Below are 12,274 nucleotides of genomic sequence, written 5' to 3'. Positions count from 1 at the left end.
AGATGAGCACCTGCTCCGTAGAGGCTGCCGTAGAAATGATGGAGTGGCTGTCGCACCAAGATGAAAAGGTCCTCCAGGTGGAGTCGTATATGCGAGTAGTCGAGGGTCTACGGGCTGCCTGGATGGTGGCGACGACTCTGGGAGGAAGACGCCGGGAGCTCAGCAGACGCCGCTCAATCGCCAGGCGGTTAGCTGCAGCCATGCGGCGTCCGGATGAAGAAGTGAGCCCTGGCGAAGGATGACTTTGTCCGGGGGAAGGCGCCAGGGAGGCCGAACCGAGAGAGCCTTCAGGTCCGCGAACCAAGGCCTGCGAGGCCAATGGGGGGCGATTAGCAGCAGCTCTGCCTTCTCTTGTAACATCTTCCTGATGACCTTGGCCACGATGGGGAGAGGAGGGAAGGCGTATAGAAGGCCGGGAGGCCAGACACTGTGTAGAGCATCCACGGCCTCCGCTCCTGGTTCCGGAAACCGTGCGAAGAACCTCTGGGTCTGTCGATTGCTCCGTGTGGCGAAGAGGTCCAGGACTGGAACTCCCATGCGAGATGTGATCTCCCGAAAGAGAGCAGGTTCCAGGGCCCACTCCCCGGGGTCCACCGTGGTCCTGCTCAACCAATCCGCCTGAGAGTTCTCCACCCCCGAGATGTGAGTTGCCCTCAATGACCTTAGGTGCAACTCTGCCCAGGAGCCCAGTCTCTCGGCTTCCTCCATGAGATGCCGAGAGCGGGTCCCTCCCAAGCGGTTCACGTGGGCCTTGGCGGCCACGTTGTCCGTTCTGACCAGGACATGCTTGTCCTGAACCTCGGGGGCAAAGACTCGTAGGGCCAGGTGGATGGCCCGGAGTTCCAACCAGTTTATGTTGTGCTTTAAATCCGCCTGGGTCCATCGACCCTGGGCGAGGGAGGAGGATAGGTGGGCCCCCCAGCCGTGAAGGCTGGCGTCTGTAGTCAGTATAAGACACTGAGGAACCCTGAACTCCCGCCCCTGGAGAAGAGCTCCCGAGGACCACCAATCGAGGGACTGGAGCACCTTGGGAGGAAGATGGACCCGCCGGAGGGAGGACCCCAACCCCCGTTTCTGGTAAGGTAGGAGGAACCACTGCAGGTCCCTGCAGTGTAGACGTGCCCAGGGAACTATGCCGATGCAAGAGACCATCTTTCCCAGGAGTTGGGAGAGCGAAGCCAGGGAAGAGCCCCTCCCTGCCTTCACTGCCCTGACCAGAGACCGCAGGCTGGCCAGGCGATCCTGGGAAAGGTAGACCTTGCATAGGCTCGTGTCGATGATCGCCCCCAGGTGCTGGAGACGCGTGGCCGGGACCAGATGGCTCTTGGTCCGATTGATAGAGAATCCGTGGGATTCCAGGACTCTGAGAGTCGTTGAGAGATCTTGAAGGGCCTGACTCTCCGAGACCGACTGGACCAGAAGGTCGTCCAGGTAGAACTGCATCCGGATGGGGATGGACCTGAGGAGGGCCGCGATGGCGGCCATCAATTTTGTGAATACCCTGGGGGCCGATGAGAGGCCGAATGGAAGAGCCCTGTACTGATAATGCTGGCTCAGGAAACAGAAGCGGAGAAACCTGCGGTGGGCGGGGAGGATGGGTACATGGAGATATGCCTCCGTCAGGTCGATTGACAAGAGGTAGTCTCCAAGTCTGATGCCCTCCAAGATGGTCTGGAGGGACTGCATCTTGAACCGCCGGTACACTATCCGGCGGTTCAGGGATTTGAGATCTAGTATCGCTCGCCATCCCCCCGAAGACTTCCGGATAACGAACAAGCGTGAATAGAAGCCTTGTCCGAGCTGCTCCTGGGGCACCGGCTCGATGGCTCGGATGACCAACAAGTGACGAATGGCTGATGCCACCAGGAGCCGGGAGGATCTGTTCCGGGAGACGGGACAGTGAAGAAATCTCTCTGGGGGGGTGGAGAGGAATTCGAGAGAGAGGCCAGAGCTGATGGTCTCCCTGACCCAGGTGTCCGACGAGGTAGCTGCCCACTGGCTGGCGAAGGAAGCCAGGCGGCCTCCAATGGGAAGCTGGGCCAAGCCGTCAGCGTGATCTACGGAACCCCCGCCCCCTGCTCCCTCGAAAGGGCCGTCTGGACTGACCTCTAGGGGGAGGACCTTGGCGGTCCTGGGGTCTAAATTGCCTAGGTGGGGGGAACCGTTGGCGACGGCTCCCAGAGAAACCCCCGTCTGAAGGTCTGAAAGGACGGAAATTGGATTGAGACCTGAAGTCGGAACGCCGAGACAAGCTGGGCAGAATACGGCGTTTGTCCTTGGACTCTATGAGGAGAGGCTCCAGAGGGGCTCCAAAGAGCTTAGGGCCTTCGAAGGGGGAAGATGCTAGACGCCATTTAGATTTGGCGTCGGCTTGCCATTGGCGAAGCCAGAGTAGACGCCGGGCAGCTATGGAAGAGCCAATGGCCTTAGCAGCGAAGCGGGAAGAATTTAAAGTTGCATCCGCTGAAAAATCTAGGGCTGCAATGATTTTGCTTATGTCCTGCTGGGCCCTTAAATCAGAGACAGGGAGCCTGGCCTGGAGTTGGCGGAGCCACAAAATTGAGGCCCGGTTAAAAAAGGAGGCGGCCAAGGAGGCCTTGACCGACCAGGCAGTAGCCTGGTGAGATCTAACAAGGGAATGTTCCAGGCGCCTATCTTCCGGGCGTAGGCCTTCCTCAGGTGGCCCTGTCAAATTAGTGGGGGCAGATAGTTCTGCCACAGGCTGGTCCACAGAAGGGACCTGCAGGAGAGAAGATAATTCAGGAGCCAAATTATATAAACGTCTGTCTAAGACATTGGGACTGGGGCCAGACGCCGGAGCCGCCCATTGGCGTTGTAAAACATCCCGAAAAATCTTGGGGCCCGGGATTTCTTCAGATTCAATGGTAGGTACTTCAAAGAGGGGTATAGATGAGGAAGGACCCTCCCCCGTGTTGACAGATGAGGCCTGAGAAGAGCCCAAACCAGTAATGGCCTTGGCCTTGTGGAGTAGGGAACGAAAGAGCTGGGGCTTAAAGAGCCCCACAAATGCTGGTTGGTCAGGGCCTAAGTCTTCGTCCTCAGACAAATCCTGATCCATAGGATCAGGGGCGGATATGGATTCCTTATCAGAATGATCAGTGGACTCTGCATGGGCAGGGGACTCAGGACCCTGAGGGGCTGCTTCTGCTACAGAGAGAATAGAGCCCTCAACATCCACCTGTGAAAAAGAATGGCTGGACACCCATGAAGAGGTCCTCTGCATTTCTTCCCTAACCCCCATCCTAATGGCCTCTCGGATAAAGGAAGCCAGGTTTGGAGCTATTTGGGGCTCAGGGGCCGGGGCAGGGGGAGCCAAGGGTGTGGAAACCTGTACAGGAATCCCCTGGGGCTGCGAAGGGGCAGAAGAAACCTCAGGTTGGGGCCCAAATAAGGCTGCGTTAACTTCCTTCAACCCTTCAGGCAAGGGAGAGTCCCTATCTGGTGATAAGGCAGGGGAGAAGAGACCATCTTTCCCTAGAGCTTGCCCTGGGTTATCTACCCCCTGCGGCTGGGCAGGGGAAGCAGCAGGTTCTGGGCCTGTGGGAAGAGGTACAGTGCTAGCTGAAGGTGTCACCACCCTAGAGGGATGGGGGCTAAGAGATACATTCTCCTGTAAGGAAGCTGCTTGAATGGCCTTCTGGATGGCCTTTTCAATAGCCTTGTGGCGCTTGAGCTCTTCCTTTGACATAGCTGCAGATTGGGAGGGCTTGGGCCCCCTGGAAGTATGGTGGGTCTTCCTGCTTCTCTTAGCAGGCACCGGGTCAGAGGAGCTGAATTCCTCCTGTTGTGGGGGGTGCTTGGATGTCCTGGCAGGCCTTTGGGAAGCCATCTGAAGGGCCTGTAATTCCTTTTATTAGAAGAATAGGCCTCCAATAGTGCTGTAATAAAGGGCAAGGTAGAGAATTAAGGCAGGCCTGAAGTTCTGGCTAGGCCTCTAATGCCATGAGGCTGTTCCAAAATGGCCACCGGAATTCTAAAATGGCTGCCGGAACTTAATTTGGCCCCAGGAGAAACAAAAACGTTTAAAAAGGGGAACAAACTCCCCCCCCTTACTCACAAGCAATTCCAGGAGCCTGGGAGAAGATCAGGCTATCTGATCCACCCACGGAGCAAGGGCTGTGGATTCAAGCCGCTCCGCCGCTGCGCTGTCCCAAACGAGCCGAAGGAAGGCTCTGATGTCAATCCAGCACTCTGCAAGCTCGTTGTTGTCTGAGGCTTTTCCAGCAGCAGCAGTATTACAGCTATCGGATCCCAGATAGCTGGCAGAGATACCTCAGCCTGGCCAGGCAAGAGGTTCCAGCCACGAAGGCTGCAGTGGTAGAGGGAATAGCCCTCCACGCAGAAGTGAGGACCAGGCTCAACCAGCCGGGAACCAGCAGGCCTCACAGCCAAAAGAGTTTTCTTTTGGCCTCCAGCGGTCTCGGGTGCGAACCCCTTCGCGCTGGGAGCTCAACCAAGAGGTCTGGGAGCTAGAAATAAACTGGAGGCAAAAGGGAAATTTTTGCCAGAGCAAGGCTCAAACGTGCCTTTCTCAACCGGATTGAGTCAGAAAGCTGGGAAGCAGGACAAAGGGGAGGAGCTTCTCAGCTATGCAGACTCAATCAATAACTGGATCATGGCATTACCCGATCCTGATCCTGACCACTGGAGCCGGGATCAACGAGAATAGTGGGGACATTTAATTTCGTAGTACAATTATGGGCATACAACAAATGAAAACAAATGCAGAATGCTAAGGAGAAAGGGTACTTCTGAGTGTGATAAAAATTCGTGAACAATGGTTACAGCTAATTCTAATTACTGTGCAGTTTACAATGTGAACTACTAGGTGGGAAAGAGCTGGTGAAAGAATGGACGCTCACCCCATCACATGGTGAAAAATATACAAAATGGAGATATCAAAATTAGTAATGGAGGAAATGGCCAGGGTGGAAACTGGACCACTTTCTGAGGGGCAGTATTACCTCTCAGTCACTCACTCATTCAGCTCAGAGCATCCAAGATTGAGTATCATCTACTGAGGTTGATGAGAACCATTCATTCATTATTCTTCCCAAGCCTGATTCTCAAGAGGAAACCTAATGGTCCACCAAATAAGAACAACATGAAGGACCTATCTATCCTCACTACAACCTTGATCACAAATAACAATTACAGCAAGCTTGCATCTCCCCCTTTTGCCTTTCCTGACTGCCTAAGATCTGAATACTAGAAATAGGCAAATGGTGTTTTTCAGATATGTGCAGCTCTACCCTGCACACACAGTCACTGGCAAATAAAAGTAAAAAATCTATAGCCTCAAATATCCAGAAACAAAGTCCTTTATCCATGTTCTTGACTAGAGAAACTTAAGCCCATATATATTTCAAAAAATTAAAAATTGCCTCTCTACAAGATTATTTTTCTTCTAAAACACTCAGTTTGGTCAGAACACGTCAATTTGAAGTTTGATGCACCATTGTAATGTACGTATTACCCTTGTGTTCGGTGTGTCAGCACATAGTTGTTATAGCCTGAGACTATCACATGATCCCTGACCACTTTCTGCACATCACTAATATGGGGAGAAAATACTGTCAATAATCCTATCATGGTCTTTCTATAACTATTGGGTAAAGTTATATCTCATTTCAAACTGAATTACTTTTACACGGATTTTGCTGGTTGAATTACAGGATATATATCCATCATCCAGATGCTTATTGTTACAGATATAGCTGGGCAAAAGACTGTCCAATTCACAGCTTTGCTATTAATCTCTGCTTAATATATCTAAACATCTGACATATGTACTGTATATTCAGCCATCTTTTGTTGTTTCAATGTTTATTATGTAATGTGCATAACAATAAAACTTGTGCTACTGCTTTTTACAGTTATATAACTATAAAATTAGATAGAGATGGCTTTATATGTATATATATTAAGCAGAGAGCAATGTATGATCTACATTTATCTGAGACTATATGAAAATGAATTAGCAATATCTTTTTCACTTTGGGTTGGGGTTTTATTCACAGGTGAATTTAAAAAAATATCTGCCTATAATTTAGGAATACTGGGAAAATTTATCATTCTGCATTAGTCAGATACTTTAATTTATAAACTAATTCTAAGGAAGTTTTACTAATATACAGATGCATTAAGAAAAACTACTTACTATAATTTCTATTTCATTTACTCTGTGTGTATGTTGTGTGTGTGTGTATGTCTGTGAGTATATACATCATACACACACTCCTACAAACGCACACATGTATATAATAAAATTTGGTAACAAAAATAATTTAAAATAAGGCACAAGTATTTAAACATCATTCAGTTTTTAAATTCAAACATTCTCAGAGTTGAGTTTAATACACTTTCTTTTCCTTTTTTCTCATCTCAACTACAACATTCCTATGCAATGCCTCTAGATCCAAATTCAAATACTGTTTTGTATCTCTAGTTCATCTCTTCATTTGATACCAATACTATAATAATGCTCTATCTGCTTCTCTGTTTAAATCTGATGAATTAGATGCTATTTTACCACAATCTCCAGTTTGTGTGACTACCTCACTTCATACCAAATTTAATAATGAAAAAAGAGAGAGGAGGGTACCCAATTAGATGACTTCTCCTTTATGTTATTGTAAGCCACCTACAATAGCCCTATTAGCAAACAAATATAACAAATAAATAATAAATGTTAACTTGCAATGAAGTTTGATCATTTGTAACTTGGAACAATATGAAAACTATAAATCTCTTGGAATATTTAGAAGCAATACATTGAAAGGGTACCAAAATAGAGAAAGCATCTTTAGCATTTCAAGCATGACAAATCTTTTCCAGTCATAAAATGGCTGAAAATCTAGAGGTACCAAATATCAAATCTGGAATCTCCTGCATGCAAATTATATCCTCTATCACTGAGCTGTTCTATAATAAGATTTATTTAAACTTATATCCTGCAGTTCCTTTGAAGTGAATATTGGAAGTGATTATAGAACAGTAAATTTACAAAACAGTTCCATATCTCCAAAGTCTTAAAACATTCAGATTAGAAAACATGCCGACAAAAAGATTTTCCAAGTAAGTATTTTAAGCGAGCAGACTAAAAACTTTGAATACAGTGGAAGTCCAAAAAGTCCAAAAAGGGAAGTGAAAACAAAAGCAAAATATTCCATATAGTTGAACAGATGCTAAACAATGGTCCTCTGGCACCACCTTTGGGCCTCCAAGCTTCTTCCTGCCAAGGAAGATGATTAATGATAGAATATATCAGGGATTAAAACAAAAATATATTCTGCTTCCTCTTCAGCCCAGGCCTTACCTTCTTTTTGGAATTCCAGCTCCGATCCCTTCCAAAGCAGGAAACAAACACAACAGTGCTAAAGCCTTATGCACTAACCTCCCCCTGCCCCGCCCCCTTTCTCTCTCAATGGAACAATTGAACTTTTCTCATTCACTATTTTCTTTCTCTGACTCAACACTACAATTACAAAAACATCAGGGGGCAACATATTTGGTATGTATGTATGTATGTATGTATGTATGTATGTATGTATGTATCTGCCTTACCTAGCATATAGGCAGGTGTATGACAATAAAAAAGAACAAGCAATTGGGAAAAGGCAAGCTGCAATTGGAAGAAAAATTAACTGAAAAAATTCTACTATAATTTAGGTAGCTTGCAACATTTATTCAGATATGTCTCCTACACATCTGTTAAATGTTCTTTCAGAGAAGCTTAAGCTATGTTGGTGGAAGAAAGTTATTGTGTGGCTGCTTTTGCAAATGAGTTTCTTTTTAGATACACACGCATTCATCCTATTAGCCACCCAAGGATTGTTGAGAACAGTTAGACTGAGCTACCATAGCAACTAGCATATGCAATCCTTTGAGGTACATGGCAATTCAGAACAAAGCCTGTCAATGAATATAAGTAGCTTTGTTAAGAATGGAATGTTTCTGTAGAAAAAAATAATAACCGAAGAGAGGGCACCTCAATGTTGGGTCTTTGCTCCAAAAAATCTCCACACCTTTCTGATCTCCCACTATCATCTGTGTTTGGCAAATGAGTGGTATATTTAGAATAATTACAAAGGCAATTTTTCCGTTTGCAAAACTGAAACTCTGCAGAGTTTGTAGGCAAATCATCTTCTATTGATGGGAAATCTAACTGGATTCTACTTCCTGGTTTTATGAAAAGTAAGGGAGATGACCTTGACAGAGATATGCAAGACTGTTGCTAGTGCAGTGAGGAATGAAACATATTTTAAGTTCACAATAGACCGATAACATTCAGAATTGATTCAGACAGATACCTGCCTCATTCATTAATGTATAAAAAGGGGATGAGCTACAGGTACAATCAAGACTTGCAAGCTTCTATTATTGTAGCCAATTTCAATAAAAGTAATTTTAGTCTTCATATGAAGTTGATTTCTTTGTCTGGTCTACCTAATTTTGCTCACAGGCTTCCGGACTTCAGCAAACATTAATCTCTCCTTCGTTTCATAGAGCAGCAGTCCCCAACCTTTTTGGCATCAGGGACTGGTTTCATGGAAGACAGTTTTTCCATGGACAGGCGGGGGGGGGGATGAGGGGGGATGATTTCGCTTGGTTGCCTACCACTCACCTCCAGCTGTGCGGCCAATACTGGTCCATGGCCCAGGGATCCCATCTTCAGTGGCCTTTTCTAGATGCCTGCCTGGAGGCATTCTAAACCAGGGGTCACCTTTCGGACCTCAGGGACCACTAAATTCATAATTTTAAATCCCGCGGACCACTAATACGATTTTTTTAAAAAGATCAATAGTATTTAGTGCAATATAAAAAACACAAATAATTTTTCTATGGACCACCAAAATTTTCTCGGTGACCACTAAACAGTCCTCCCAATCCCAATCACAGGAGCAATTTAAAATCATGTTTAATAGACCCTGGGAAACATGCCTGGCTGCAAAACCATTCCACTTCAAACCTCAGAAAAGGTTTTTAAATGAAACAAAGAACTGGAATCTTTGCAGACAGGAGCTATGTCTCTTTTTCTTATCTTTATTATTATAATCTATGGAAAACAAACATTTACAGGAAAACAGAAGCATGCTGGCATTTTTATTATAAGTTTTCCATTTCAGCCTTGTCCAACATTTTGGGTTATTTGCTTGAAGAGCCACAAGTTTTCAGCTTGAAATATAGTTTCAAATAAGCTTTTTAAAAATCCACATCCACTGATCAGAATTGCTCTGCTTCCTTTTCAATATTTGCAAGATCGCAGAGTCTTTTCAACACTATGTTTAATCACGTATAATTGGCAGATGCCAATATTTTCTGCAATATCAAGGATTACATCTGGAATCTTCTGCATCACAAATATCCTCTATCATTGAGCTGTTCTATAAGGTTGTTTTAATCTGCTCTTCATCTGAAGTAAATATTGGGAGGAAGTTGGTATTCAACTGTAACTGTTGAATCTGTCTGTGTTGGGGGGGGGGGCAATAGTATGTTTCTTGTAATACCTTAGGGTTTTTGTTTTTTTTTCCAGGTAAGAGTTGAGATCAGGTAGTCCACTTCTTGTGTTATTATAAATGAACAGTATAGTTCTCATATTAAATGTTTCTCTTGCTAGCTTTTGTGTATTAATTTCTATAGTTCTATGATAAACCAAATGTTTATGACATAAATTCTGCTATTTTAAGTACAACCTCTCTTTAATGAAACACTTGTCTCATTAACTAATTTTGCATGAAGACTGAAAAAAATCAGATAAACTATTTGAAGTGTTAATCTTTTATATTAAAATGTATTTTCAAACTTTCTGCACGTTCTCCTTTGCCATTGGGAACAAAATAAGTCATCTATATATTACAAGTAATCCTTACTTAATGTCCACTCATTCAGTGACTTTTCAGAGTTACAATGGTGCTGAACAAGAGGACATACAATGAAAAGAAGAGATGGAGAAAAATGATAAAATTCTGATAAAAGCTACAAAAAAGAGATAAATATTGGAAAAAACGGGAAGATTAAGATATATTATAATGATTATTTTGATTATGTATAAGATGTATAAGATGTGACCTGGTCAACACTGTTCATAAAATATGTATGATGAAAGGAATTTTTTTAATAAAACTTGTTTAAAAACAAAACAAAACCACAGGATGATGCAGTTCTGCAGGATACACATAATAATGGAAACTGGAACTGCCAGACACATGGTCACGTGACACCGTGTCTTATATATTCTTTTTTTAAATTGTTTTTATTCTATGTTTACATTTTTTAAATCTTAGTTACACTTTTACAGCTTTCCAATACCAGCATTTTTAGTAATATCCAATTTATCTTTCAGCCAACTATATACATACACATTTTTACATACTTATTCATATAATCAATACATTTTATATACATACCTACTACACATTAAATATAACATTTCATTGTATCTTCTCTTTTGCTATACACTATCCATTAATTTTAGATTCCTTTTCCAGCCAATCATGCCATCTGTTCCAGTGGTGGGTTGCTACCGGTTCTCCCTGGTTCTTGCGAACCGATAGTGGAAATTTTGAGTAGTTCGGAGAACCGGTAAATACCACCTCTGCCTGGCCCCGCCCCAATCTATTTGTTGCCTCCCAGTCTCCCAGTTGCTCAGCTAGAAGGAAAAAATCAAGGCTCACTTGACAAAGAAGAGAAAAAAAACCCTGACACGTCGCTTTAAATTGACAAGCCAAGAAGCCTCCCAACTGATCCGCTAGAAGGAAAAAATCAGGACTCACTTCTCAGCCAGGAGATCACTTGGCAAAGAAGAAAGGGGGGGGGAGATGCCGTCGCTTTAAATTGACAAGCCAAGAAGCAGCTGCTGGAAGGAAGTTTTTGCTTGCAGAAGCGAAGTGACATTCAGCAGTTTGTTTCTGGGTCAGCTGAACAACGAACTGGATAAGAGAGGGATTCTTATATGGTTCTATGTTTTTGAAGTTTTGGGGTTTGTGCAACATGGGCTTTGTGTTTCTAAAAAGGTTTGGGCGATTTCCATTGTGAAATATCCTGTCTTGAATGAGTTTTCTGCCTGCTTGTAAATGGAGCCGAACTTCCAGCTTCCACTTTCTCTGTAAGCACCAGTAGCTGTTTTCTTCTTACAAAGTTTCCTTTATGCAGCTGGCAGGAATGTGGAATGAGTATCAGGCAGGTTCCTTGTTAGCAGCTTGATTTTTCCTTGCTTTTCTGGGAGCCTTTTCTTATGAGTAATCTTTTATTTGGAGAAATGAAGAGGGGAGAGTTTGATTCTTTCCCAGAGCAGGTTAGTGGGGTGGGGAGGGAATGGGGATTTTGAACTAACCTTCCCCTGGAGTGGAGAGCGAATGGGGATTTTGCAGTATCCTTCCCGTCACGCCCGCCATGCCACGCCCACAGAACCCGTAGTAAAAATTTTTGAAACCAACCACTGCATAAGTCCATCTTGATATGCTATTCCTAGTATGTGATGTTTTGTATACATACAAAGAAAGAAGCATTCTTGTAATCTTTGACTTTTAGGCTTGCTGTCAAACATCAGCCATAATACTAATGACTGTTTTGAACAATATGCATGTTTTATTACATGAATGGCTATTTTATATGTGAAATTATGACTGAAATATTTCTGCACCTATATTGGTTCACACTGTCAGGAAGTTTCTCCTTAGTTTTAGGTTACTTCTCTCTTTGTTCAGTTTCCAGCCATTGCTTCTTGTTTTGCCTTCTGGTACTTTGGAAAATACATTGCCCCCCCTTCTTTCTGGCAGCCCCTTAAAAGCCTGTTGCCTATCACACTCTTGGGCAAAGCATGTGAGCCATTTCCTCCTTTCAGTGGTCTATGAAAGTGCATCTATTGTATGTTGATAATAAAGTTTAAGAAAAGTGAACAACATTTTTACAGAACTATAGATACGTTAAGGCTGGGTGTGACAAGGAATGGCTGGGAGGGGAGGGGCCAGGTGAGGCACCCCTTGACGTGAATGACATTGAGTTGGCCATGCCTACCTAGTCTCATGACCATCAAGCCACGCCCACAAAATAAGCCATGCCCACAGAACCAGTAGTAAAAAAATTTAGAACCAACTCCTGATTTGTTCCATGTTTCATAATAAATTGTTTCCTCTCTGTCCTTAAGTTCTATCATTAACTTGTCTGCTTCTGCACACTCCAGCACCTTTTTTATAATCATCGTGTTTGTTGGAGCATGTTGTTGTTTCCAATTTTTGGCAAATGAGATTCT

The sequence above is a fragment of the Pituophis catenifer genome, unplaced genomic scaffold (assembly GCF_029215685.1).
Source record: "Pituophis catenifer annectens isolate HBS135680 unplaced genomic scaffold, rPitCat1.0.hap2 SCAF_3, whole genome shotgun sequence".
NCBI classification, from domain to species: domain Eukaryota; kingdom Metazoa; phylum Chordata; class Lepidosauria; order Squamata; family Colubridae; genus Pituophis; species Pituophis catenifer.
This window is presented reverse-complemented; position numbering follows the sequence as displayed.